The 18,769-nt window shown below is 31.7% G+C and overlaps 1 protein-coding gene across 1 annotated transcript in view; it reads right to left on the bottom strand.

Annotated features, from left to right (window-relative positions):
- dsb (scavenger receptor class B member debris buster) overlaps window positions 1-14,443 on the bottom strand; it is a 397,095-nt gene extending 382,652 nt beyond the window's left edge. The window contains exon 1 of the mRNA XM_075374397.1: window positions 14,254-14,443. The gene's annotated coding sequence lies outside the window, so the exon portion shown is untranslated. The remainder of the gene's footprint in view (window positions 1-14,253) is intronic.
- Window positions 14,444-18,769: the final 4,326 nt, after the last annotated feature.

Raw genomic sequence — 18,769 nt, 5'->3', positions numbered from 1 at the left:
TTCATACGTTGAATTAATAATTAATTGTATTATTAATTATAATAATATTAAATATTAATTAATAATTTATTAAAATTGTTACTGAAAAGGTAACGGATTTTAAGCAGATCTATTGATACTCATAGTATCCCAAGAAGAAACTGAGAAACTTTCAGAACATGTTCTACTGGTGAAAACGATGAAAAAAATTATATAAATGTAGATTTAAAAACGCTTTGTTTTCGAGTTACGGCTAGCGAAGGAATTCACCCAGATTTCAGCTCTTCGAATAAAATTTTCTACTGTAATTTTTTGGACCAAAATTAAGGAATAAATTTGGTGGTTTTTTATGTAATTTGAGCTGTGAAATACGATTACTTCAGAGGGTGTAAGGAATTACATGAGACGATGAGTGAGGATGATATGTGTGAATGTAAACGAAGCGTAGTTTTGTACAGTCTCAAATTAACCATTCCTGAGATGTGTGGTTAATTGAATCCCAACAACCAAGAACACCGGTATCCACAATCTATTATTCAAATACGAATTAATACCTTACCTCTGAAGTAATACCACCTTATAGTCATTTCGGAGGCTAAACAGAAAAAAGAAAAACAGATATCCCATTTCACAGTTCAAATTACATAAGAAATCACCAACTTAAGTTATGTTCCAGAAATTACAGGAGGGCTTCTTTTTATTAGAAGAGCTGAAATCCGGGCGAAATATTTCACTAGCCATAACTAGAAAACAAGCGTTTCCAGACCTATGTTTTGTCATTGATTGGCTTCGACGGCTCATTGTAATTTATGTAATTTTGAAAACGGCCGGTTTTTGCGTTAACTCGAAGAGCTGTTGGGTCCGGAAGCTGATCTCCGGCGAAGTCGACTTGGCAGAAGTCGGGGAGTTGCAGCTCGTCCATTGAAATCAGACCGAGCTTTACCTCAGCGAAAGTTGGATCCCCATTACAGCGTGGCATTGGTGGCCTCCAGAGTCCCGCAGTATCGGGTCGGGGTCGGCGTCGGTCGTCTTTTGCCAGCGCGGTCGAAGCGGTACTCTCCGAGAAATCTCACGTTCTGTTGCTGAGTCCGTCGACCAGGGCGATTGAAGCTCAGCGAGCTGGAGCAGGAAGATAGCATCCGAGTCCAGCGGCTTCCTCGGCGGGCCGGTCAGGCCTGTTGCTCTGGTGGGGATATTGGCATCCGCCAGTAGGTCCCACGTTTGTTTTCTTTCATCTTTTTCATCTTTCTTCTTCATCTTTTTCATCTTTCTTTTTCATCTTTGTCTTCTCCAGCTAGTGGAACTGAAAATTCACTCTCATGCACGCTTTTTTATTGGAGCCTGAGAGAAATGGGGCCGCAGCGCCGCTATAGTGGGAGAACTGGACGGCGGGAGTGACCCTTGTACAAGGACGTACGTGTATTGTACTCCCGCTGATATCTGAGCTGCTACCGTTGCCATCCGCCGATATTAAGTTCGGCAAACAGTTTTATAAATGTTTTTAGTTCTCACCAGTAGAACATGTCCCGAAAGTTTCTCCATGGGACACTCTGTATAGTCTATTGGAATAGATAAATATTTGTATATAATCTTTTCCATGGGTTTATTATAACTTTGAATTACGCGGCTGGAACCATTACGAAACAAATTTTCATTATGAGTCAGATGTCCAACCAATCAAAAGCCTACTCTTTTCAACTACTGACCAATCCGAAGTTAAGTATTTTTTAATGCATCAACTAATCCTTTTACTTTAATTTTGATCCGATTTAACAGTTAGCAAGAAGAGGTTAATTTGAAAGTTCCTAAGGTAACAAGTTTATGTATCATACTTTTCGTTTATGTATCTTTTATTAATTAATTCGGATTTTGAGGAAGAAATATGTCTTTAACACCGATCGATATTAAAAGAAAAGGCAGAACTAACGATATATTAAAATCAATGCATATTGAAATCAATGTATTCTATCATTGATTTAAATCAATAATCCCAATATTTTCATACTCAATATTTTCAATAGTTTCATACCGTAGAAAAATACGGTATGAAACTCACTATTATTGGTTATTAATGCACTATTACCAAGTTAAAGACACTCGCCAAGGCTCTTGTAACTTACTTTGCACTCTGTGCGAAGTAAGTTATCAATATAAGTTTTTTGCATTATTATACAACACGTAATCATAAATTAACTACAGATATTATTTTTATTATTATTATTATGTGTATCTACTATTATTATTATTAATCAGAATAATAGTAGATAAAACACATGATACTAATGAATTTTATACACGGTCATGTAAAGAATCTGATAATTGTTTTTAGAGAACAAAGAACCGAGAAAATCAAAATTCCTGAAAATTTCTTCAAAAAAATATCGAACGCGATCCCAAGATCCATCAGTTTAAAATTTGGTTCATCCCCCCCATAAAAAACAAAGCGAAGATAAGTTGTATAAATATTAAAAGAAAATCTATAAAGGGTTGAATGAAATTTTGATAACCCTCAACAATAGCTACAAAACGAGGGAGCATAATTTTATCTCGACAATTCAACTTAAACATTTGCTAGTTACGCGTTTAGATATTTCGAACCATCATTAGATGTCATATTATTAAAAGTTGCTATATCTGGAACCTTATAACATGTTTTTTTTTTTTTTTTTTTTATAGCAATTTCTATAAAATTATATTTCTTTCGAATATTTCTATGAGAGTACTTCTTCAATTTTCGACTCATCGCAAATCATAGTATGAAATAATTTATGTTTTTGTCAGTACTACTTCCATTCAGACACTTCATTACCTGTCGTGTAATTCTAACGATGTTCGGTGCTTTAAACACAAGTATATAATAGTACAATTTTTATGAAAAAGATTCAGGGTCCTTTTATGCAATCAAAAAAAGCCAGTTTTATAATTTTATACATTTTTAACGCACAATTTAATCCAAAACTCCAACATACTAGAATACAATTTTATATCGGCTGTTTGTTGAAAATGTATACATTTACTGGTGCGGAACATGCTTGCTGTTTGTTTTCGTAGAGAGTGCAGAAGGGACACTCCTAGTAGGCATACAATTTACTCTTGACACCAAACCTTCGTTGAGACAGGTAGGTCTGTTAATCACCAGGACGCCCACGCGACCCTGAAGCTGCTATGAATGACAAAGTTGTTGGTCACCTGCAGTTCTGTGCGGAAATTATGGATAACACTGCAGATAACGATACCAGTCTGTACACCGACGATATTATCAAAATACTCTAAATTTTTATCGATTTTTTTAAAACAAGCTCAATGTGTACAGACTCAGTTTGAAATTTCAACAATATATTATTAAGGATATACACCCTTTTTTGTGACCAATGCTAAATATATTTTAGAATGCTGTTAAACATGATTGAATGATTCTTTTGGTAAATTGGATGCAAATTTTTCCAAACTAGGCATAAATTGAAGTGTCTACAAATTTATAGTCAAATTGTTCGATATCCGTTTTGTAAATATTGTATATTTTTCGGTACTTTTATGTATAATGTTTATATTTTGTTCGTCATAATCCAGTTTTCTTATAATGAAATATGAATCGTAACCGGTCAAATTGTAAGTAAATATTGATACGGTATTTTGTACTCGTCTACCAAAATTGCATCTGCTCCATAATGCGGTTCGATAACTACCAGTAAAATGGCAATGATCTCTAAATTTTCACATTTTTCACCGAACGATATATGACACATTTCGCGTTGCTGTTATCGAATTTTCTTTGTTCATCAATCTCAATTTGAGAAATCGGATAAGTTTATAAAATGTACAGCAGTTTTTTCACCCCTATAAAGTATAGGTTAGGTAAAGTATAGAGATTTCATAGTAGAGGCAAAAACCTAATCACTCATCGGTTAATGTATTTGTGTTGTATAACTATTAAGATTTTACGTATGTTGGATAATACGGTATCGGATAAAATATGCATTCAAAATCAACATACGCTACAACGGGTATAGGAAATTCATTTTCAAATTTTTATTTAATACATTTTCACTCGGTTTTGCCATTTTTAAACGTACCGGTTAATTGTAAATACAATTTTTAAATGAGCATTCATTCTATATTCGCTATTTCCATTTTTATAATAGAATGTAAAACAACGTTTGTATACATCTATTGCTTCTTTAAGCAATATAACAATAGTGTGAATTATCATTGCTCTTTAAATATAATAAAATTATTTCGTTTTTCAATTTCGTAAATTTAAAGGTCTAACTTCATCATCTGTCAGCGTATATACAATTATAGAGACATTGTAGGCATCTCAACTGGAAAATTTAACACGTTAAAATCATATTTATCCAGTAACATATTAAAACGTTTATCTAACCGCTGTGGATTATTACTGGTTAAAATAGCTCATTTACAGCAGAAAGCATCATTATTTTTAACATTAATCACAGCCTTTATTTAATTTATTTTGTCAGATAAATGTATATATGAAGAACTGCGTAGTGGCTTAAATTTATTTATATGCAGCAATAAATTATAAATACTGATTAAAGATTAACCGCTGCCTTTGCCTTGAAATGCGATTCTCGAACTAATAACTTTTCAAACGCTTCGTCTATAGCTTGATCTAAATCATTACAATTACATACGAGAATATTTTTAGTTTTAAAAGCTACTCGTATGTCTTGACTATCGATTTGCTTGTTTTGACTTTCATTAAATTTTACAGCTCTGTTCTTATTTGTGGTTTTAAATTACTAAAAATGCATTTTTTAAATCGTTTAAAAATATCTTTATTTGCTTCATTAATATTTTTATAATAATTAAGTATATAAATATTAAGTCACGGATAGCTATTTTCTAAAAATACACGTTTAAAATTCATAGTGTCTATAAAATAAAAAAATAAATTATATGAATATTGTATTCAGTGAAGTACACTTAAATCTGATTGGTGGTTGATGATCACGTGATTAAAAAAATAGGACACCTTTTCGTGATTTTTTTGACACTGAAGAAAATACAATAGATGTTGCTTGCAAAAGAATGCGAAATATGCGAATTTTACTCACAAGAGACTGCAAAATATGAATTTTCCCGCAAGGTAAGGTAAAGTAAGCGTGGCTTAAGTCACGTGGCTTAAGTCACGTGACTAAAATGCTGCATTCTGATTGGATGTAAAACTGTAATGTTCGATTTTCGTTACAATATTATGAAGCCTAAATATAGAGATATACCCTTAATACGGATAGCTAGCTTCATCTACGACACTGAAACTGATAATTTTTACGTTGATGTGAGGAGATGCGATGATCTAATTCAACATTTCGATACATCAGATTATTCAAAAGATCACCCGAATCATTTTACAAAAAAAATAAATTCTGATGTCGCACCACATGACTTCCTTGAATTACCTATACACGATTTTTTTAAATGAAAAGTACATAAATTTATTTCACTAATAACTTAAATTAAAAAAAAGGCGATGAAGACTGATTCGAACCGATGTGCCTTTCCCGTAGGGGAAGGCACAAAATATGTGGAAATAACTCTGGAACCAATGAAAATAATTACCACTTATGATATATCGTTGCAATGAAAACCCAATGAAAAGCTCTCAACGAGGGCTGGATTTTGGGCTTTTTTTGGACAATTTTGGGTTCAGTTGACTGCAATGAAAAGAGGAGGTGCACAAGTAGATGTTGCAATATTACTAAATCCAAAATTTCAACATCCTACAGGTAATTAATTGTTTTTGAGTTATGTGAGATACATGCGGATGTTTATACATACACAATTCTGTACGTACGCCGAAACTAGTTAAAATGGATTCAGGGATGGTCAAAATTTATATTTCCGTTGAAGTCTGAAAACCGAAATTTTTGGCTATTATAATACTTCCTTGTATTAAAACAGGTGTTGTCGATTTGAAAATTGCAATTGAAACCGAAGAAAATTTAAAGCTCAACACAACAGCATAGTACTTATAATTATACGACAATACAGTTTATTTGCTATTAACCGGTACCGATAAAGTGATAAAACACGGATAGGCATTTAAATTTTATTTTTTTACTGTTGCTGTAAATTGAAAAGACTAAATGCATCCAAGGCCAACTTACCCCGAAAATAATTCGCGGTATTGCATGATTACATTTTTAACCGCATAAACCACTATCGCTTTTATACAACAAGAAAATAATTAGAGTCATATAATAAAGACAAAAAAATATATATATATAACAAAAATATATATATATAAACAAAAAAGGGAGGAGACACTATGTAATATATGTATATTGTAGCGGTTACATGAAAAAATTAATGGCAGCTTGATCCGCCATCGGAGTTGTATTCAAGCTGCCGGTGTGCAGCGGCTCACACGATCACGTATCGAAGCCTATAAACGATCACGTATCGAAGCCTATGCGATCACAATGGGGGGGGAGGGGTTCGGACCGAAACACGTTTTTCAGTTTCAATCGCCCCGCTCCTTCCACGGTCGTTCTGCGATTCATTCAGTCCAGAAAGAGTTTTATTAATTTTGTAAATAAATAAGCGAATCCCAGGACTCGAACAACGCAACTGGCTGTCAGAAGATTCTTTCTTTGCATCCTGAGACCAAGTGCTCGAAACGGCACGGGATGTGCTCTATACCACACTTAATATAATAAATGGTCGATTTTAATTAACATAAGTTACTGCTGTTAGGTTTTAATATATGTAATAGGCATATAGATAAACATGGTTTTCTTGTTGCTATTAATTATGGATCAAAGGTCACTTTGTATAATATTAAAAGTTAATTGATAAAAAAAAAAAAACTATATTAATTTTCGGCTGTATACAATGCGGGAAATCCCCAACTAATGATGACGTCATCAACAGGCTGTAGTACGTTACAGTAAAATGCATTAAATAACAAACTACGATTATTGATGCAGAACATAAACTTATCTCCGATGATCAATGCACGTTTATTGTTAAATTTAAATAGTAAAAAGTGTCGATTTACTGAAAAAATGCATAATAAAAGAGCGGTTTAAAAAACATGGCCTCCGTTGAGCGTACCAGCTTTCTCTGAAAGTAAGGATAACTATCCATCCGAGGTCTACGGTCGTTTTTATGCAGAACCTAAACATCCAATACTACTTATACTTTTTTCTACTAGCTATTTAACGTCATATCTAAAAAAAATATGATTAGCAACACCACAAAAAATTGTAATGCACAGTTGTCTACCTTTCTTAGGTTCGACGTAATTAAAGCCAAGAAAGGTAAATAATTTCAATACAAAAATTATGACGATCTTAGCAGAAAACATACATCTTAAAAATAATTCACAAAAATTACTGGAGACATAAGATTAAATCAATTTCCAGGCCAAAAAGCATACGAAATCTTCAAGTATACCCCTCCATTTAAGTTACGAGAACTTCATTATGGTATCTTTTCACCTTTTGAGGTAAAATTAGGTAGAAATTTTTCTCATACTATAACTGGAAAACGAATCGTTTCAGGACAAAAGTTTATACAACCTTTTTCTTTATTTTCACTAACTACTATAACATGTTCTGAAATTTGTTCCGTTCCCTTTCTTCGTGACTACGAGTTACCAGATAATAAATATTAATACGCAGAAAACATATTAGTTGTATTAAAAACTTAAGCATGCCACGTACAATCTTACTTAACAGACAAAAAAAAAAAAAAAAAAAATGTACTTTGCGTCCATTATAGGTATGTAAATATAATTTTTTATCACCCTTAGTTTTAAATAAATTACTCTTCAAAAAACATTAAGGGAAAATAAAGTTAAAATCTGTAAAATTTATAATTTATGATTTCGCTGATGCTTTTCTTTTATAAATAGCCTCAGGCACATCCCGAATTAATGTCGAACAGTAATCGGCTAGCATGTTATTCCATTTCCCTTTATAGCGGCTTTCCATCACCGAAATGTCTTGGTGGAAACGTTCACCGTATTTGTTACTTATGTCTCCGAGGTTGTCCGAGAAAAAATCCAGATGTGACTGGAGGAAATGTATTTTCAAAGACATTACATCTCATAGCTCTGTATGATGTAAGAAGTTGATTAACAGTATCGTGATAATTGTCGGATTTTTGTTTGCCGAGAAAACCTTTGCAAACGTCTTTAAATGAAGCCCAAGCTGCACTTCTACGTTGTTTAACATCGAGTTAAACACATCGTCTTTGACTAACTCTCTTATTTTAACATCGAGTTAAACACATCGTCTTTGACTAACTCTCTTATTTGAGGACCAACAAATCCTTCTTTAATTTTTCCTTCACTTACATTCGGAAATTTCTGCCTGATGGACAAAATCGGAAATACTCTTAATTGCTTTTACAAAATTTTTCATTACTCCTAACTTGATATGGATAGAGTAAAAATATTTTTTTGGGTTCGGGCTCATGAATAATATTTTTCCCATTTGGAATTAAGTTGTCTCGTTTCTTCCACTCTTTGATAACATAATATTTATCCCTAGCTCGGCTGTTCCATTCGCAAAGAAACAACATTTACTTAGTATAGCCTAACTGCAAGCCTAACAAAATAGATATAACTTCACCACATATGTTCCAGCTATGTTTTTTATTTATTTTTTCAAGAACGTCATTCATCACATCGTATGTCTCTTATCAAATTAATACCATAAGCGATTGGTATCGAAAGATATTTGTTACCATAGTAGAACTACTTTTAAACTATACTTGGACAAACCTATGAGAAGGCGCTAGTCCTCAGGTTTATGGACTTGTTGTCCTAAGTGCAACATACGTTCCTCAGTATCTGTGCAATAAACCAAATTATTTTCATCAATAAAGTACTGAGTTCTTTTTGTCGGCTACGAAAGCCCGAAATTTTTTTTAAAAGTAAATTCCAACCTAACAGTCTTGATCCTAACAGTTCAGCTTGATTTTTTGATAAATATAAATCCCTAACCAAGTCATTTAATTCACCTTGTGATATAAATAAGTTATAAGATGTGGCTTATTGGAAGATAATTCAAAATCAAAATCAATACAATACTTTTACAGGTAATAGCGAGCGAAGCGAGCGTAGGTTAAGTTTGGTTAAATTATATAAAATAAATATAAATAACCATTTATTAAAATTAATAGACTGTTCATTTTCCACCGAAATCCGATTGGACTACTTTGTTTTTAAATAAAGCTGTAGCTGAGGTGGCGTTAATACGCAAGTACCGAAATGTATGATTTAATAACCGATATTTCGATCACGTGCATCACCCGAAACTTAATTTTTGGTGCCAGTTGAATTTGTATTTTAATGCCGTATAACTAACAAAATCAATTCATTTGTTCTGAACGTTACAGACAACCGCTATGTATGCCGTACGATGTATTCGAATGTTAACGTACGATATCAAAGAACGCCTAAAAGGGCAAACTGGCAATATATTATTTTCAAGGATAACTGAATAATTTCGACAATTACATAAAACCTGTTCTTTACAGATTTTTATAAGAATGAATTCACATATAAATAAAAAATACTCAGGTTTTTTTTAAAATTTAAAACACGATTAGGAAGTTATCACATAATTAAAATCGTATAATTCATTAACTAATTTAGTAACTGAACAATTTCTGTATTTAATACACATTGGTGGAAAAATGTGGTAATATGATTATTATTAGCGACAAAGTTTGTGGACATAAATAGTAAAAAGGACATATTCAATTGTGTTTATTGTGTTGAATTTCAAATTCAAATAAAGAGGTTATTGAAATAAATTCGTAAACAAATTACGCTCCAAAAGTCAGTTTATAATTTTTTTACATTAAAATATAAACCTAGATGGCGATTTTAAATGTTAAAAAACTAAAATGGTGACTACGCAATCATTATTAGACAATAAAGAAACAGTTTTTTTTTTAGAAAAATAAGAAAAAAGTAAATGAAAATAAAAACAAATAATATTAAACAATAGTAACTAACAACAACTATACACAACTTATGACGCAATACTTAACAATGCTTATGATTTGTTACATAGTGTAACAAATATTTTTAGGGAGTGAAGTAATAAATATGTAACATAAAATATAAAGGAAATAGATAAAAAAACACAAGTGATTCACCAAGAATGTAACAAGACTTTCTGGACATGTTTTACTGGTGGAAATGAATAAAGTTCATATAAACACAAGCTTATTTTTCTAAAATATTTAATTCTTTTGTTTTAAAATATGAACTTTTTTTCGTTTATCTATTTAATATCTGCCACATTTTGACATTTTAAATTTTTAATAAAATTCGAAATTCATACGTTTATATTTACATTCTGTGGACTTTATTCAAAATGTTTTACTCAGAATCAAACGCTCTATAAGTTTTAATTAAAATGTCTTAAGTTTTTATTAGTCGTTTTAACAAAGTTATATTACACCAAACATAAAATAGTCTTTTTCAACCAAAATCTTTTTCTTTTACCACCACACGCCTATTAAATTACATATACACATTTTTAAAAGCACATAAATTTTATAAGTTGTCTATAACTCTGGGAAAATAAGTACCACTTATATCGTGGAAAAGCTCGCAATTAGGATTTATTACTGCAGTTAAGAAAAAGTCCACAATCCAAATTTTTAGTGATTTTGGGGTTTTTGGACACTTCTCGTTCAGTTGATTTCAGTCAAAAGGGGAGGTTCACAACTAGATGTTACAACAGTTCTAAATCCAAAATACAAAATGATACATACGTACGTACGTAAAGATTCACACCGAAATTAGTCAAAATGGATATTCCCGTGAAATCTGAAAATAAAACTTTTTCGTGATCATAATACTTCCTTTACTTCGTACAAGTAAGTAAAAAAAAACACTCCCAAAATCTTCATTCGAATAAAACATATTCTGTGAATTACGTAATTTTTGCAATTCATTAATTACCACCTGAACAGATTAAAAAATAATACGGGTAACAATTCTTTTACTTGAAATCACTGGTTATATTGGGTTGAAGCAACAAATAACCTTTTCATCTCATTGGGGATGGTCAATTGCCAAGACAATTATTTATAAAAGTGTGCCGGGATATTCCTCCTAAACTTTACAGTCGTATTTCTCTGATTAAAATAATGAAATTATGTGTATAAACAGCGTACAGGAAAACAAAACTTTCAAATAACTTTTCCTAAAACAATTAACTATAACTTAGACTAAAACAATTGAAAAAAAGTAGGCCACAAACTATTTCCGAAAAAATACTACGCGTAAACCCCAAAATATATATCAACAAAAAAAGCAATTTTTTTTCGGTATGGCGTAAATTTAATTATTAATTAACAAAAAAAATTGTACTAAAATTTTTAAATTAATAAAATAATTTTAAAAATTCTACAAACAAACCGAAATATAATTTTTTATAATTTCACCAAGTCAAATTTTTTTGTATGCAAAATAGAATTTCTGTATAACCTATAACTTCCTGTTGAGGCAGAAATTATATTAAAATATTTCGCTGAAATTCGACAACGAAGTGTTTCTGGATCTACAGAAATACGCGTGTGTTTGTTAATACATATGTATATTGTACGAATGTTTTTATTATATATATATATATATATATATATATATATATATATATATATATATATATATATATATGTATATATATATATATATATATATATATATACAAATTGGATTGTCTGGCATTTCTCCCACCACCACCCTATTCGGTCACCCTAAGCAAAAGACCGCATGTCCGTACCACAAACGGCTACTGTTCCTCAAAACGGTTTAGAGACAATATCCCAATTAGCTCCTAGAGGTTACCTAACTGCGTGAGCGGAATAAGCGTGGTGCCCCCTATACCACTCGCTTGCGTGTTCCACCGCTCACTTGTCATATTATTAAAATGGATAGGCGCACCCCGTCTACGTACTAAAATATATGACTTGCCAAATTAAAATTTATTCTGTCAAGAACAGCAATCTGCTGCCACACCTAGGTCGCTGAATGCCAGCAAGTACCTGTCCACCATATTATAGCGTTTGGAGCTATATTTGACCAATGGCCAGCCATTTCTCGAAGGTAGCTTCTACGACTAGCGGCAGGAGTCAATCTACTGATGCCGGTTGAACAAAGCAACGGCATCAAGGACCTCCCCACACGGTCCGACAGTCACACATTGACTAGCCGCTTATGAGTGGCCAATTTTCCCCTCTAAGTTCCAGGATGGCCTGAGTTCTGCACCCCCCAAGAGAGGGGCAGTCGAACGAACGCGTTCGACTGGACCTCCTCGCAGCCGCACAGCTCATCAGCTGCCAGGTGGGAAAAAATACTGGTTCTAATTCGCGTGGTTGGAGAGCACTTAGGCTCCCGTTGCCCTTACGAATTAGAGGCGTACCATTCCCCCAAGTTCATTATATATCTATACAAGGACCTACCCTTACTTGTGGCGTGCCATTCTTGTGCCATGCTTCCATCGCGAGGCTGCAAAGCCTCTTCCGCAGGCGGGAGATGGGCAACTGTTCGAAATTTAGAACCAGTACATTCCGCTCCGGTACAAGCCCAGCTCGAGACCGCATCCCAATACCTCGCCCTACCTCTTCGCAATTTCCACATGGCTGCTCGAACTTTCACCACTAAATCGATTGGGAGAGCCTTTCCCAATACGGTAGTAGCCTCGTAGGAGGTTGTTTTAAACACACCAGTGCATACGATTAAGACTCTGAGCTCTTCAAATTTTGAATAAGCGCTCGATTTCTTCAACCTATGCGTCCAAACGGACGCAGCATAAGAGGTCATACTTTCAAAGACACCTCTGTACACCATGTACAAATGACGGCCCGACAGCCCGTAATTCTTTCGAGCAATCCTCCTAAGCTTGTGCATCACAGAGACGACGTCCGCCGCTACTTGCCTAATGCGGCTGCTAAACAGTAACTTCTCATCAAACAAAACACCTAAGCCTAACACTAACTCGGCTGATTACACAGCCTTTTATACTTAATATGGGGGTTATACGACTATACGACAATTTGTCTCCACCCTTGAGAAGCATACACTTCGTCTTGGGCACAGAAATCATTAAATTTTGCATGTCCATCCAGCCCTCTGCAGTTGACGAAGCCGCTTGCGCCCGGACTTCTAGCTGTGACCGTGACCCCTTCTGGGAATGTCAATCCCAGAAATCGGTCGACAGCAAGGGACCGATCATATATATAAAGCCGAACGTTTCTTTTTTTGTCTGTCTGTCTTATGGCATTACGGGAGAATCAACCGACCGATGCTTTCAAATTTGCTTGTAGCAGTCGTGTTTTACCCCACCCAGGAAAGGTTTTAAGCCATGGACCGAGACCCTAACACCTTGGCGCAGAAGCTGGGTTCTAAAATTTTCATTAAAAAAAGATTAATCCGTTTAGGCTCTCTAGCTAAACAGAAAGGGTGAAAAAAGCGAGTTCAGCTGTCCTGGGTTAGGCGCCGTATTCCTGGGAGGCTCTGGGGTAGGTCCCGTGTCCCCAGGAGGTCTCGGGGTGCCCATTGGTGGACTCCAGGATTTGCCTGAGCTTGCCTGGAAATCCTATCTTATGAAAAATCTTTTTCATATACTTTTTGTATTTTCTGTTATTATTTTTGTTATAAATTATAAATACTTAAATATTAATAATTTATTATGCTTCTTTAGAGCTATAAAATTAAAATAATTCTTAATACATGTTCAGAATTGAAATAAATGTTCATATATTATAAAATTAAATTTATTTTCTAATAAAATTTCAAAAAAATTGATAAGAACAGATGATAAATGCAAAATTTATTTAACAATTAAAACAAAAATACTGTAACTTATTTTCATCATTGTGTGGAAATAAACATAAACAGTTAATATTTTTAATTTTGTTATTTAATATATTACTACATAATTTAAGTATAATAATTTTGTACAACATAATCCCATCGGAAGTAGCAAATAAAAACTGTAAAAATAGAAAAAGTATATGAAAAAGATTTTACTGTTTAAAAAAAATATTGATCTACTTTGCATTACGTCGAGTGACATCATTATCTCAAAGTAATAGTATCAAATTTGCAAGAATAATTGAAAATCTTCATATTTAAAAAAATTTGAGACAAACTCAATAACACTACACTCAAATATAAATAACTACATTTACAATAAATTCATTTAATATTGTAAAATATTGCCTAGATTAAAAAAAAAAATAATAGTAATAAATCAATCAATTATATATATTACTTACCAGTGAACAAAGATAATAAAACTTGAGATGACAACCGTGTAAGACTATTTTAATAATCGACGTTCACAGTTCACTAATTTTTTAAAATTAAAAATTAAAAAATTAAAAAAAAAATCACTATTTATTTAAAACAAAAAATAATTTTACAAAAAACACTATTCTTAAATACATAATTTTTTGCTTCCAAGACCAAATTTATCATGCAAACAATAAAGTCGCTTCTAAGATATATGCGAATATTATTTTAATACTTTATGGAAGGTAGTATAATATAATGTTTTTTTTCCAATGTCAAGTGCAAAAAAAATACAGCATTCGACTAATGGGTGGGGGTATCACGTCATACGTTTGCTGAACAAACTTAAAAAAGGTATACATACTAGTAATGAAAAATATCAGAAGAGTAGTGGAGAAATAGCATTGAAACTCATATCTGCTTAAATAAATCATCGGCAATAAATTAAATTAACACATAAAATAATAAAATTATAAATGGTCACAAAAAAATATCGTAATATTGTTCTATTTGTTTTAATTACTAAAAAATCACAATTTTGTTAATTTTTAACAAATTTAATAAATTGTATTAATTCACTCATTCACCAACTAAATCTTATTCCATACTTTTGCAGAATACATCTAAATCGATAAGTATAATTTAAAAAACTGAAATGAATAGTAGATATAATTAATGACATTAATATAAACAACACAACAAAACTCGTAACATTTGATATAAAAGATATGTACACTAATATCGATAGCAAAAGAACTGTCGGAATAATTAAAAAAAACATTAGAATTAAAAAGATAACATAATTAATTATGCATTAATTTAATGCATAAATTTAATAATATAAAATATTGAAAATATTATTTTAAGTACGCATTAAATATAACTACTAATTTTAAAAATCATAAAATATTATTGTATAAAAGATACGTAGATGACATTATTTATAATCAACAATACAATGGATGAGGAAACAAAATATTCAGCGAAATGAATTCTATAAATAACAGCATCAAATTTACTTTATCCCGTGAAAACAACAACAGCATAATTTTTTTGGACTTAACAATTAACAAAAATTATAATAATAAGTTAGATATCGACATGTTTAGGAAACCCACCAAACACACAGTAATCCATTGTAGTTCATTTCATCCTTGGAACTAAAAAATGGCTACATTTAATGCTCTAATATATAGAGCATTAAAATATTTAAAAAATGATAATATAAAGTTAAAAAATGAATTAAATAGTAATAAATACATCCGCTACAACCAACGGATATAATAAAAATTTAATACATAAATTATATAAAAAAGTAAACACAAAATATACATAAAAAATAGAATAAAATTAACTAATTATTATTATTAGTTACGCTAATAATAGTTAGCGTAATATAATTACCCTAAAATCGAATATAATATAATTTATAAAAATTTCAACAAAATATTTAAATCATTAGGACAAAGAACTGCTTACGTAACTAACAAAATAATAAAATATATAAATAATGTGGATCCTTCAAAAATAATAACAGTCAATTTAGAAAAAAAAGGTAATTTCTATTTTTTTTATTTTTTTTTTAACCATGGCTTCTCCGCTTACTGTTTGCACCAAAGAAGAGCAACGTTCAGCGATCTCTTTTTTGTGGTCGGAAGGTGTATCAGGGGCCGAAATTCATCGAAGACTTTCGGTACAGTACGGGAACAGTGTGTTGCCGCAACGGAGTGTCTACGAATGGATTGAAAAATTCAAAAATGGTCGCACAAGCGTTACGCACGACGAAGGACTATGTTGAAAAATTATGTACATGTAAGTTTCCTATTTGTATTGCAATAAAATTTACGGATAATAATCGACTTAACTCAAGAACCACTGGGTTAATTTGAACTAATATTTAAAATGAAATAAAAGTATAATTAAAAAGTATTACAAATAATACCCTCTTTTGAGTCGTTTGAAAGAAGACTTATTTTTTCGCAAATAACATTTTTTTACTATGCCTCGAATCTATACTCTCGTGATTATCATTAACAATCCGACAAAAAAACATCATATCCACTTTTTTGGTAAAACTTATGAAAAATCAACTAAATGGATTGTTTGATAAGTTAAATGAAGCTTACGAAGGTCAGGATTATAAGGATCAACAAAAAAAAGACGTAATGTATTAGGTGGAAAAGAGGAGAGGATTGTGATTAAGGTAGAAAATTAAGATTTCGGGCAGGTGAAGAAATTTCAGTATTTAGGGAGGTTTATAACGGATGACCGACTTGCACAGTAAAAATTAAAACAAGAATATTTAAGAAGTAAGCTGACATTCAATAAAGACTGCTGTGTGGAAAGTTGCGTTAGGAAGAGATTAATGAAATGTTTTATTTGGAGTGTGATACTTCATGGAGCTGAAACGTGGACGATTAGAAAGACAGAAAACGAATTGAGGCTTTCGAAATGCGGGCGTGGCGCAAAATGATAAATGTCTGATGGCAAGACCGTGTAACAAATGACGAGGTATTAAGGAGAATCGGAGTGAACAGGAAAATGCTAAAAAGAAAAGGAACTGGCTAGGATATTGTATGACAAGAAGGTGTTTTGTTAGTGGATTCAATAGGCTTGGTGAAAGGAAGAGGAAGGAAGAGGTTTCAAATGACGGACGGGATTATGTAAAAGAGAAAATATGTAGAAACAGGATTAGCAAAGGATACAATAAGGTGAAGAGCAGCAACCGTGTCAGGACCTGCCCTAATGGCAGAACACTATGAATGAATACAATATGGAAAACAAGTGTTGAGTGTAGTCGCCATAATGCCCAATGGAGGACATCTACAGCACCCCTCTTCCAATATGATACTCTCTGGATGACATTTAAAATTTTTATAAAACCTTTTACTGGCATCATTATCACTTTTTCGTCACTAACTTATTATAAAATAATTGTTATTGTATTTTAATTTTGTTTTTGATAGAAATGTCTAAGAAACGGATATAAAAACTATTTTCATTATTAATTATTTATATTTCACGGTCTCAAAATTACTTATAACCTCTAAAAAATTGAAAAAAAACCACAATAATTTAGATTATATTAAGAATAAATGATCAGGTTTTTTTTAAAAAAATGACACTATAAATCAAATATTTCTACAAGTTGTGTTCGTGTTCGCGCGCGCAAGTACAAGTTTAAGTTTTTTAATTTACTATTTTAATTTACTATTTAAGTTTTTTATTTTTTATTTTAATGATTTCGTCACAAAGTCTGAAGACTGTGCATGGGAATTTTGTTAAGGTATCAAAAATGACTAACCATTAATTAGCGTACCTCATTTACAAAATAGAAAGTATGTATTGGTGTATCACGAAGTTCTTCCAAGACTTTAATATAACCTGTTCTACTCGTGAAAATAATGGAAAAAGTTCATACAAACATATGTTCTAAAATTCTTCGTTTGCGAGTTACCTTTCAATTTCAGCTACGTTGTTGAAATGAGGTTGTACAGAAAGTTTTACGACGTTAATTAATGTTCAAAATTAATGATTTTACGGTTATTAACTTGAAAAATCGTATAAAATAGGTCCCAGAACCGTATCTTAAGAAATTATGGTGAAGACCAATAAATTGGGGCAAAAATCCCGATTTTTATGTTTGACGTTCAATAATTTTGTTAAATGGGTAATAAACACATAAAACCTATAAAAAACTTGTAGAAATTCTAAACAAAATGGTTTTCTAAATTTTATTTAGAAACAGTACATTACTACTTTTGTCAGAAATATACTAATTTAACGTATACAAAAACAAAATTCTTTTTCGGTAATGTGAAAAAATTAAAAATAGTAGACTTATCTAAAATGAAACACAATCAACCCAAAAATCCAAATAAACCCACAACCATATACAACAATTTACTTTAAAAATAAGAAAATTAAGCTATAATCCACAATGTTTGATTTAAAAAAATAATTATAACTATACCGTAAAAATGTACTCTATATAAATTATAGTTAATTTATATAACGTGATATTTATAACACCGATGACTTGAAAAGTACAATTGATGAATTTACACGATACAATCAAACAATTAGGTTAGCGCACAGCCAGTCTATAGAGGATAAGCATCTTAAACATTTGTTGTAGAAAGGCATGCTTGCTTATATGCTTTCATAATTTTTTATATTAAGTAATTTATGATATTGAATTAAATATTGTGATACAATAAATAAGTAACCTAGACAACTTATATATGCTGTTGTACATATATCAAGACAACCTATCAATGCTTCATGCATAGAAATATTTGAGCCTATATATGCTGTTATGCATGCATTAAATGTTTGGTTTATTTTTATATGCAGCGTTGATTACAAATTTGTTTCAGTAAAGTTTTTTCTTAAGTGCCTCTGAAGAAAATCGAAATTGGTTTTTTCGCGATATCCCCTCATCCGTTATCGAATTTTGAAAAAATAAATAAAATCAATGTTCCTTGCATAGAAATATTT

The sequence above is a fragment of the Lycorma delicatula genome, chromosome 9 (genome assembly GCF_047948215.1).
Source record: "Lycorma delicatula isolate Av1 chromosome 9, ASM4794821v1, whole genome shotgun sequence".
NCBI lineage: Eukaryota > Metazoa > Arthropoda > Insecta > Hemiptera > Fulgoridae > Lycorma > Lycorma delicatula.
Note: the sequence above shows the minus strand (reverse complement) of the source record. Positions and strands in the feature narration are given on the sequence as shown.